Source organism: Myzus persicae, unplaced genomic scaffold (genome assembly GCF_001856785.1).
Source record: "Myzus persicae strain clone G006 unplaced genomic scaffold, MPER_G0061.0, whole genome shotgun sequence".
Classification (NCBI taxonomy): domain Eukaryota; kingdom Metazoa; phylum Arthropoda; class Insecta; order Hemiptera; family Aphididae; genus Myzus; species Myzus persicae.
In genome coordinates this window covers 527996-540879 of record NW_019104056.1, presented here as the reverse complement: position 1 = coordinate 540879, position 12884 = coordinate 527996, and the positions used below count along the sequence as shown (strand labels likewise).

The 12884-nt window shown below is 31.7% G+C and overlaps 1 protein-coding gene across 4 annotated transcripts in view; it reads right to left on the bottom strand.

Moving 5' to 3' along the window:
* Positions 1 to 12884, bottom strand: part of LOC111038139 — an 82512-nt gene that overhangs the window by 48691 nt on the left and 20937 nt on the right. For 3 of the 4 annotated variants that reach the window (XM_022321100.1, XM_022321101.1, XM_022321102.1), the window contains one exon: positions 5249 to 5377. The exons of the other annotated variant lie outside the window; for it this stretch is intronic. The gene's annotated coding sequence lies outside the window, so the exon portion shown is untranslated. The remainder of the gene's footprint in view (positions 1 to 5248; positions 5378 to 12884) is intronic. 4 annotated transcript variants of the gene reach the window in all.

The following is a 12884-nucleotide window of genomic DNA, read 5'->3' as shown; positions in this document are numbered from 1 at the left end:
AGAAAGGTGGGGTCCTCGTTAGCCAACCGCATCATGAGGTCAATTGGTTTGTTTTTACCATATGTAACGGTGCATTGTTTACGCATTGTGTAACTATATATTATACGATATAAACTACACTCGAGATCGATATATATTATTCAGCAGGCTGCTATTCATGCTTCTGAGAAATCGGAAGATTGAATTTGGACGTTCGCACGAATAATGAGTTATCTCAATAGTGGTGATGGACAGCTCCACAACCAAAACGCGTGTGACAAGTCGTCCGACCAAAGTGGAAATCTCACATCCACACGCATATATATGATGAAAAACTATTTGCCTGTGACGCGAGCGCGCGCGCGTGTGTTTGTGTGACGAGTCTTTCGGTCATAACAGCAAGTGCATTTCCGGTCTGGTGAGAAACCGTACTCATTTCCAGTATGTGACAAAATGTGTTCAGCCGTAGTGACAATCACACATCCGCTGGCACACGGGGTGGAAACGTCACAACCATAGTTCGTCGCGTGGATCGATGTGTTGTTTGAACAAGACGGTTTTTGTCGAAAGTATGCGTAATTAAGTGTTCAGCGACAGCGACAAAAAAATATATTTTTTATCTTAATTGTTTTCCTTTTATTAATTAAAATAATCACATTTAATATTGTATGATATGTCTTATTAATTATTATAATTTAAATATCAGCAATATTCGATGGATTCGCACGCTCACAAGTAGGTACATAATAATTAATAAACAACAGACAATCTATCATTTTCAGGAAAAAAAAAGAATTAGCGATGGTTAAATAATGATGAATAATATTGTAACGAACCTAATTTTAAAAAGATATTTCATACTCAGTCCCTTTTTAAGCCTAGCTTATAATAATTAAGGATGACAACTTTTTTAGGATCAACAATAAAGCATGAAAAAGAGTTAAATATGCAAAGAAATATTAAACATATGCATGAAAAATATATTAACACGTCATGCATAAATCATGAATAGTAATATGCATTTCTTAAGAAAATTACCAGAATAATATTTAAAAAATCTCCATAATAAAGAAGTTAGATTGTAAAACGAACATTATGCTTACACCATAAAAAATGAAAAAAGGAAAAAAATAATCCAAATTTAACGGGGCTATAGAAACTACGGATAAAAATCGAATAGAATTCGACGGGTTGACAGATATCGCCTTGCAGTGCTCGTTTTGGATCGAGAGCAGTTTTTGATCGAGTCAGGAGAGCAGACTTGCCGAAATTACGTGTCACGTAAAAGTGACTGTGATAATAAGTTACAGCAAAGTTACTACTTGTTTAACAGCAACTGCTGTTACAGCAGCTGAATAACGCGCACTACGCTTAAGTATTTGTTCATCAAAGGACACCACTTAAAACTACCCCAATCTCCAACACGAAGCATCAGCGGAGCATAGCTGATGTTCGTTTCCACGAGAAAAGTGTTGATTATCATAACAACAATACTTAACACTCGTCGATATGAATACGATTTCGGTTTAAAAAAACTACAATTTTCACCTTATTATTATGTTAGTTGCTTTTTCGCACGATTTTATAAGCTCAAGTGATCGTTTTTTCCGTCTCGGGGTTTACGATGACCTTCCCTACCCCCATCCCACCATCTTAAAACATCAAATTCCGTCAAAATAGTTAGAACTTATTTCGAAACAAAGGGGCTTGAGGCCATTTTGTTTATTTCGCACAGTATATTATACAGCTGAATCGTTAACTTTATTGGGGTAACTAAGATTTTTGTAAGGGGTTGAGAGGTTAATTTAACACATTATACAATATAGTACATTCAAACTATAACTTTGGATTTTAATTGACAAAAACATTTATACATTGATTATGTCTAATATGTCTTACGAGTATGATCAATAGATAATGATGGTAATAAATTATAAAATAAAACAAATATTCCTTTAAAGTTTAGTCCATTTAATAATTTGATACGACACGACTCTCGATGGGTGTTATAACCCTTGCTCTTTGGATGTGCTCTTATTGGTATACTTAAACTATTTAGATTAGAATTTCCTCATCAGCACAGTCAGTGGGCTTAGAAGTATAACCAACTTTATACTTTTAAAGTTATACCATAGTCTATTGTAAAATTGTTAGTTGGAAATTATTAGTTTAGTCCCGTTCGTCAGAAATAAATACTTAGTTGTTAATATTATAGGTAGTTGTAGTCGTTAGGTTTTTTTTATCTACCAACAGTATTCGACGAGTTCAAGAACCACTCGTTATTTGTAGTAATTACCTACCAACGCGTGTGCGTTTTAAGAAACAATAGTACACTACTACTGCTAAAGAAACGTATTTATAGTCTGACCAGCTCCTAGACAACTATTGTAGGTAAGTTACTGGCAAAGTTTTTGTGATAATTATTATATTGTTTTTTTTTTTTAGTTTGTAGTATTGTAACAGCATAGTGATTAACGATCTACTGAAGTTAGTCATGACTTTTTTTTGTAAGTTATACATTTTATAAGACCCAAATATTTTTTTATTCATTTCATGTCCAACTCCGAAGAAGAATCATTAGTCTTACAACGGTCATGTTATTCACGACGAGTAAATAATTTTCATTTTTTATTTGCACTCCAACTTATGTAATATAACCCTCATAATATAATAAAATGTTTTAATCTAAACATTGATCCATTTCATTGTATCCAAACAAAACTTTTCAAATGTATCACCATCATAATATTATACTAATACACCATATTTCAATAAAGAGAACGTTGATAATTATTATTTCACTAATTAATTCAATTTTTGTTTAAATATTTCGTTTTTCTCATAGCGTGCAATATCAATGAATCAAAAAAGTTCACGAAATTGTTTTGCCATTGAAAATATTTATCACGATTCGCTAGACAATGGAACTTTTTATCGCAGTTTTGGTTGCAGACAAACAATTTCGAATTCAAAAGCGCTGTTTAACTGTCAACTAAAAACTTATTTGATTTACAGAAATTAACTTATAAATTGCTTGCTTGAATCTATTTATTTTATTTATTAAATCCTTTTTTGCGTTAAAATACGCTTTTTTCCCGTTTCATTTGTAAACGACAACGTTTCACCACACAAACTTCATTCTTTTACATAAATTAAACGTAATACAATTTAAAATTGAACATTGCGTTTTGGATAACTGTTTGTGGTGAAAAATCGTTTTCTACTTTCTCAATTTAAAGTTTTGAATTTAGCGAAAAGATATTTAGGTAGGTAGTATAACATTTATTGTTGCCTAACATTTATTATAAGCACTATATTATAACGTTTTAATGTGGCTATTGACTGCAAAATATGAATACATCTTTTTTGAAAGTAAAAAACAAACTTGGTTGCAAAATGTATACTAATATTTTTTGGTCTTAAAATGTATATTGCTTAGTTCAAAGTAAAATATATTCTTACCTCCTAAATTATAAAACGATGTTTTAAGTAGATTATAATATTTTCTAAACATTTAATTCAGCCAGACTAGTAAAATTATCAATGAACGTTATTACATTTCAATACCAGGTATCCCTAAAGAATAAAACATTTCAAAATGTTTATCGAAATATAGGAATCTACAACATATTTTTCCCATATCTAGGAGACATTCAACTAAGTATACCAGGCATATCACAACGGTTTTATGTTTAAACTTTAAATTTTAACGTTTTAAGGCCAGTGCCATTCAATATTATTACTATAAAATCACGTCTTTTAGGTTTTGTTATGCGTAGGAGCAATGAAACACCAATACATCACGGTGTTAACGAACAAGTGTCACATGAAAGCGATTTATCACTTTATCCTTACAATTTATGTACACGCAGTTGCTGACATCTCAAAAAGCAATACCTAATGCATTATTACCCTGCACGTTCGCCTCTTATTCGTGTTCATTCTCGGCGAATGTTGAAATGTAGAGCCGTTCGGGTATACTTAAAAATCACGCGGGCCAAATAATCATTCTGGCGGGGTGTACACATAATATTATCAATTTCGGCAATGGAGGAGAATGATAAATGATGTCATCAAAGATAAGATATGAACACATTACGCTTGGCGAGTCTTTTATATATTTTGTATACGAGATATTTTTGAAGGTCGTGCACGTGTTTGCGGCAAATACTGTAGACTGTGCACTGCAGTTATGTGGTGATTAGAAATATTAAATAAATATAAATTTGTTGGACGCAAAGCCAATCTCTGTGAGAAGGAAAAAAAACTCCTCCTTAATATTCATAAATTTAAATCACACTAAAATTCAAACACTCCCAATTTACAATTACAAAGACAAGCACCAGTAAAACGGTAAGTATACCAGTGGACCACTCAGTTTGGTGATTCACCAAGGTTAAAGTCAGTAATCGAATTAATTTGAATTATGATTTTTGATATTTTATGAATGTCGGACCATATTTTCAAATACTTCTAATAGCATCCAATAAATGCCTTTTGCCGAAAAATCTTTGTTTTTTTTAAATAAAAACCAATCCTTTTCATTGTAAATTGTTGAAAGTTAGCTTTTCAACAATGTTGATGTAAATGCATGAATCAATATTTAAACGAGTAGTTAAGTGCTCATTCAAATGTAAATACTAAGAATAATAGTTAAAAAAAAGAAAAGTTTATCAAAAATATGAAAATGGTTTTAAAATTGGATATATCATTTTTATTTTATCGTACTATACAATTTTTATAAATTTATAAAATGATTAAAATGTTAATAGTTTAATATAAATACCTATCTATGATATTCAAATCATCATAGTCTCTATATATCCTTCAATATTAGTCTATTATCATGGACTTCTCAGTCTATTACATATAGTTAAATAACATAACTGAAAGTTTGAATTTTGATCTAGATTATACATCAATTTTTCCAAAAAAGTCATCGGTTGAACAATTCTCGGTAATGAGAATGGTATATATGATTCTTATTTGAAAAAGGAAGTCTGGATCTCCAAATTTGTAGATGGCATAAAATATGTAAGTATTTGAAAATATAGTTTTTAGTATATTCGAAAATTTTAAAAACAGATTTTGAAAACATTTATTTTTAAAGGAAAAATGGGAGTGGTATGTTTGGTGAACCACCTTGTATGTTACTTTTATTTTTATTTATCACTAGTAATATCTTATAAGTTTTAAAAAATAAAGTGTAGAAAACTAGATGTAGGTACTGACTGTAAAGTAAATCGTAAAAAATGATGTAAAAACTTACAGAAAAGGTTGAAAATTATAGTATTGTTATTTTCCAAATGAACAGTTTCTTCCTTGCACCTATATTGTATATAGTGTACAAATAGTGTTGTTGTCATTCATCGCGTAATATACTTCTTAAACTGATTATCTGTAAATAGTGCATTTTCAAATTAAATATAACCAGTTTTTAATAATTGTTAAACAGTTATCAATATTTCAAAATCAATAATTAATGTCTACTGGATACATAATCATTTACATTAAATTATTATTTATAATAAATACTAATAATACTATGCATTTTTTATGTCAAAAATTAAAAAAAAAAACGACTTAAATATTATTTATATCCGGTGCAGTTAGTAACAGTACGGTTTTCAATTAATTGTATCATAGAATATGCTAATATTAAAATAACGCACGGAATAACTGTTAGATTGATGTATTTCTGTAGTATGAGCAATACAATATTTTACACGGCGTTAAAAATATGCAATTTAGGTACACAACTTTTCTGGAATCTCACAAGAATGGTCTCGACTCTCGAACATATAAGAGAATATATTATTCTGAAAAACTATCGAAAAAAATGTGGGTTATATTGGAAAATGTATGTGTCAAAGCTTTTAATAATAATCCAAGAGACAATGAATGTTGACCAAACAGTTCATAAGTATTTGTTCTAGCGTATAAAACCCTCTATGACGTGATGTGACTTTTATTTTTTTGTTGATATAAATGTAATATTTAATGAAAATTTTTTCTATTACATTCGTTTTTATTGTTATTAAAAAAATATACGTTTTTCCCGAAACTTTAATAACATGTACTCATTGTAAGGTCATTCCATTTATTATATAATATCTATATAAAAAAAAAAAACCAATTGGTATTTAATATAGCAATCATTCGTTAGGCATTATATTATTATTTTCAAATTGGACCGCATTATTAATTCCCGACAAACTAAATACCATATTACAAAATATGAAAAAGCATTATTATCTACCGTACGTAATCCGCTTTGTCAGCCATTATATTATATCATATCAATATCCACCGGTATGATGCTTAGGTCGCAATATAGCATACATCACAAAATAATATATTATACTCGTTCAATAAAGTAATGCGCGAGAATATAAAAATGTATAAAAAAAATACTCGTATATTAAATACTAAAAAACTAAAAAAAAAAAGGGACAAAAAGAACCATACATGACGAGACGTTAACGCGAATCGAATATTATATAATATTAAAGTATTTACACATGTATATAATATAATACAGTGAACGCTTTTATGTATAAGAACAATTTGTAAATAAATACATATATACATAGTGTATAAGTTCGATGTATTCGATTCCACGTAGAGAAGCCGCGAGTTTTCACATTGAATACAAAAAGCACACACGTTTGTCATCTCAACGGATCGTAAGAGGAGATGGCTGGCGCTGTGAAGTGCGACTTGGATCTGATAGTGTACCCAACTGATAAAACTTTACGACGCCTGAAAGTCTAGCGAGCCGAGTCGAGGTGTGAAAAGCACGATCGTGTGCCCCCGTCTTCGTTTATCATAACATATTATAACATCGCAAACTACGAAAATCGTAAAGTTTTCTCCGATCCGACGAGAGCACGAGCAGCCGTCGAACGAACAACAACCGTTTTGTTTCGAATCGCGATGGCGCAGCTGTTATTTGACAGTACGTGGTTAATATTATCATGACGTACTTATACACACAATACACATAACTGGGACGTGGATTTCAATGCATTTGCAATTTGCAATTGTTTTTCGGACGTCTTACACGATGCTTTCCGTGCTACAAAATATGTGTTTCGAGTATTCCATGTTGTAACCACAAAATTATTTTGCATTTTAGTGGATTTTATACTTTTGGAGGCATTTTTGACGGTTTTAATTTTTTTTTTGTAATTGTTTACCTATTTATCCCTTTATGATTAGAAAAATTGACTTATTGAAATACAGTACTAAGAAATAAAATTAATTTTGAACTGTATAATATAACATCAGGTAGCATAGTCTTAAATTCGACAAGGCTGAAATTCATCTTTACGTCACACCAACCAATTAGCCGACCGACTTAATTGCATACAACTTTTATTGACCTCAGCCGACGTAGAGACCTCATTTTCAGTGTAAGGGAAAGTTGTTGGCAGACAACTGACAACTTACTGCCGATCATCAAATTTCATAATATTAAGGATCCTCTCAATGTGCAGTGTAATACAAATGTAATTCGTCAAATGTAATTTTCATCGAACAGTGTATGCAATACAAATGTCTTGTTTATTCTTTGTTTTATATTTATAAACGTATTTACTATTTACACAATTTTACATGTCGAATGATTTTTTTTATAGGGCAAACAAATACACCCATATCACTGAATATTACACTTGAATGTACCTACCTATCTACGTATTGTGTCAATGCAAGCACACTGTATAGGCACATGGAGTGAATACTCAGTCATCGTGATGATTTCAGTTGCATCTCCGAGTGTTGTAGTACTCGAACTTATCATATATATCGCTTCCTGCGAAAATCGTGAGTTTGCTCCCATCCGATGAGAGCACGAGCAGCCGCCGATCGAACAACAACCGTTTTGTTTCGAATCACAAGGATCTCGAAAGCACAGCTGTTGTTTGGCAGTACGTGAATATCACGACACATAAATGTAACATTATAATTTGTATTATTGTATGAGCTAATTGCATGTGTACAGTACGATCGAAAAAGCACATGTTGTTGAATATACGGTGTATACGTTTACGAGAGGTACAAATACTCAAATAAATTTAATTTTTTTTGTAAAATATAAACAAAGTACAAACCGACGTATTTCACTTACAACCGGGGAAGTTCATATTATATTGATTTTTTTAAGGGCGTTCTTTTCAAAATTCGTTATCCCGTTTATCACCACAAAAAATAATTAACGAAATGTATGATAACTCAGACGAACATTAATAAGGTTGTTGTAAGAATCACGTTTAAATAAAGTACTTTTAATATATTATCTTTAATCGTAATATAAATAAAGGTATGTCTTCCGTTAAACGATTTCATAAAAAAGTAGTTTTACAAATTTTTGCCGGATACCCTCCGTAAAAAAATTGTATTTCAAAAACAAAGATTTCCGAGACCATATAATATTATACTTTCAACTCGTTGAATAACGCGCCGACTACAACGTATATAGCAACTGTATCGTAAATGAATAATAAAACGATATCGACCGAAAAAACAAATAAATATGATAACATGTAAAGTCTAAAATCAATACAACGATGTCACTTATTGAATATTATGTGATCAAGTATACAGGCGTAACCTGTCTTAACGAATACCTCTCTTATAACGGACAAAATAATAAGATCCTCGTAAAAAGATAGACTATTATTTCCATTGGATTTCGATCCACCTGGTAGCCTCTGTAACGGACCCTTTTCTATTGCCGACTCGAACAGCTATATTTCTCCCCGATACCTCGACCAATGGACAACAATCTTAGTTTAAACTCAAATATACAATCTCATAGGTATACGTCGGTAGTATCATATTCAAATTACCAACGGACCACATGTTCGTACGTCACGGCGGGCACAAGAGCTTTTGTGTCAATACAACGAAACTGCCGCAAACGACAAAGCTCGCCGATTCCAGAGCAATGGGTCAGGTAAGTCATTTTAGAGTGGTTCAGCCGTGTTAGAAATAAGAACGTGCCCAAGTCTAAACTGATGGTTCAGGCAAAAGCATTAGAAGTTGCTCGTTAAATCGTTAAGTACGACAGTGTCAAAGCTTCCAACGGCTTGTCATAGTGCTTCAAAGAACGACACAAAATATTGTCCTTAAATCGGTTTTTAGAGAATCGGTGCTTCTACAAAGTATGGAACAGTTGCTGGAACAGAAAATCAAATATTATGGAAATAATGATGATGTACGGCTGAACATAATATTATTTAACGCTGACGAAACTGCGGCCTCTATCTTACCATATCCTCATTTAACAATATTACACATTATACACAATGAGTGTATTGTGTGTATATAAAAATATGAACTGTATATACTTCTCGTCCGTACCTAATTTAGAATTATAGTTTGAAATACATAGTTATAAGTTGATTATATTGTAATACATATCATAATGTAGTAAATTCAACATAGTCGTTGAAATAAGACCGCGATTGGGACCTGATTAATAATTTGAATGTTTGCGGTGTTTCAGTAGCCGTCAATAAATTAAAATTGAGTTTTAATCATTATTATAATAATAGTATTATCGTCTTAAGTAGAGTTACCGTTGACGGTTCAGAAAATATTAACAGGCGACGCGTGAAACTCCCGAAAGCTTCTACCTGAATAATGTGCGAGTACCCGGGGGTACGTGTAACTGTAATGGTAGCTATTGTGCCACTTTTGACATTTTCAACTCGAAATGCGCGCGCACGCTTGTGGACTTTTTCGCGCGAGTAATTTTACTTGCACAATGGCGTTCGATAAACTTTCTCCACTGTGCTTAATTCCTTCTTGAAAGGACGAAAAAAACTAACTTATTTTATAGGGTTGTCTGAACGGACGAAAATAAAGGCACGTAATTATTAACCTTTTGACAAAAAAAGACTAATTTACAGTAGGTTTTGTAGTATAATTTTACTCCTAGGAATATCTTTGATATGTTCTTTAATAGATGGGCAGTATTTTAATTACTTAATAGATCGTAAAACACATATAATTTATATAATACATACGACACATTTGGCGTATTATAATATAGGCTATTATAAAAATAAAATAGTTATTGTAATGGGACATTATTGTAGTACCAAATTAATATATATATAGGTATAGCTTAATGGCATTGGCAATTCAATTTGATGCCCCTTCGAAGATAAAAACTCAAATAAATGTATAACAAAAGGATAACATTGGTGTGATCATGTTCGGAGAACCACCCTGTATATGATAAGGACACGGCTGTGTTGGGAAAAACAACGAAATTCAATTTTGAAGCGCATTTTTTACCCTATGAAAAACGTATCATGCCGCAGCAGCTGCAGTCTGCAGTACGTGACTAACCGCTGGAATGGAGTAACGACAAACAGAGCAAAAGCTTTCGCGCATTATTATGTCAAAAAAAAAAAAAATGAATAATAAAGGGGAAATAAAAACAACGAAAAACGAAATGTGAAATGATCTCTCTTCACGGGGGTTGACAATATGACATTCCGAGCAAGTCGACTGTTTTACGAATCCGTCATATTATTATTGTTATTTTATCGTATCGTATATGTACACACACACACGACACACGTACCCTATCCATTACGCGTACGAATATAAAATAATATATTATATTATACTACCTTCGACTATTTCCTTTACGTTCACTGCGCCCCGAAAAAAATAAGCGGGAAATAGTCAGATCCGCGATGTTTGCAACACGCTGAACTCGGTGGAAAACGTGACAGTACTATATACCTGACGAAAAAATATATTTAATTTGGTCGTCGAATACACGTTAGAACTCGAACAGTTGCGACTTTAATGTGTGTTTATAATATTTTACGTTGCGTTATACACTCACCGTGGTGTGCTGAAATATTTTTCAACTTAGACAAACCAAACAAAAATTTAAGGACCTGCCTACCCAAAATATGAAATTTCATAGTATCCTTTAAATAACTTCTCACGTAAAAAATAGTCGTATTTTAATGGGTTACCTAAATTGTTTGCTTTTGTAATATTTGCCGTGTTGAGTCACACACACACACACACACACACACACACACACACACACACACACACACACACACACACACACACACACTATCTGGTCTATATACGTACCCACATAAATAAATAAACAATTCAATTATTTTACGTTTTTGACGAGAAATTTGCACGATCCTGTACGAATAATAATCATTAAATGAGTACCATTATTGAATGTAGTAATTAAAAGCTCTATAAATTCCAATCTGTATAAACGATGTAGGTATGGAGTATTCGTGTGTGGAATTCAGTGTTCTATGCAATAGGTGGAAGCAAGAGGTTCCTGAGTTCCAAAAAATGTTTTATTCAATATTATTATTATGTTGTTTGGATTTGTAATCCAACATAATAATATTATAATGTATAAACACAACGCAATATAATATATTATTACATATTTATTGCATGTTTCGGGTTCGAGCATCCAAATATAACAAAAATTTCATCTACCAAGTTCGGGCTTTGCGTTTATACGTCATGAAGCGCCGCAAATTCAAAGTCGCATGTTGGTATAAAAATAACATTTTCTCATGGTTATCGGTCACCTGCGGTCACAGCGGTTTATATTGTAATAATGGCTAAATATAGTACCTATTGAAAGCGCATCGATGTACACGTTAATTTACATTTTACCGTGAGAGACGTCTTTTATTTTAGATTAAAGTAATTTCCGGAAAAAATGTGTCAGTGTCGCCACCAACTGAAATCTATGTCCGTTAAATTATTTAATAAATACATCGATAACGAGATCGAAACGTACCATAGGAAGGGTGGAAAATCCAAAATTTCAAATTGAGTGCGTATTAATTAATAATATATTATTTGTACTATTCGAGTTGTTTTCGACTGAAACGGAAGAGTGTATATACGTAGCTTATTATTTTATACGATGTCGTAATTGGACAAGTGCAATCGACGTTCTTTTAACAGTAATAGAGCTGGAAATCGAGTAAAATCAGTTTTAGCTGACAAAACGACAAAACTTTTGTAATCATCCGCAGAAAACCTCAAACGAAACATTTTTATGAGGATAATTTTTCACCCACCATGCACATGAAGGAGACGGCCGAACGTCGGGAGAACTCAAATTTTAACCGGATATCGATAGCGTTTTATTAATGCTTGTATACATATAAGATCTGAACAAAATATTTATGTAATATTATTGATCATCTCTTTCGTTTGGTTATGTTTATTGTATTATATGGATACCGAAATACATCTATAGCAGCAGGTGACAAACAACAGTAGATCTTCAGATTTTACGAAACTTCTCATCTTAAATGTTTTGCATTTCAATGATATCGACCGAACGATGCGAATATAACAAATTATGCTTATTCGAAACATTCAGCACTTCAAAAATATAAATATTACCGAGATATGTAAAAATGAATAGACTACAGAATAAAATATTCGATGATCTTTGCAAGTTTATCAGTTCAAGTATATAAGTTTATAAAGAAAATATCATTTTGTTTATCGTTTAAAAATCCATTTTATATCACCAATGAGAATGTCTATAAACGGGAAATTCATTGGTGAGAGACGAATATTTTCTTAAATAAATTCAATAGATTGCTATACAAATGTTTTTAGAACTTCCGTGGGTCGTGAAATTTAGAGGCCGAGATTTCAAAAACTTCATGATGTGAAGTGCATATAATATCACAAAACAAAAAAGAGTAATTCAAAAGTAATGATTTATGTTCAAAATTTAAATCGTTATTAGTGACAGAGAACACAGATAAAAATTGTTGTCAGTTTTTATACAAACATATATTTTATTAAAATAATACATTGTTTAGGTTAATTTCAGTAGTATAAATCTAAATATATACATGTAT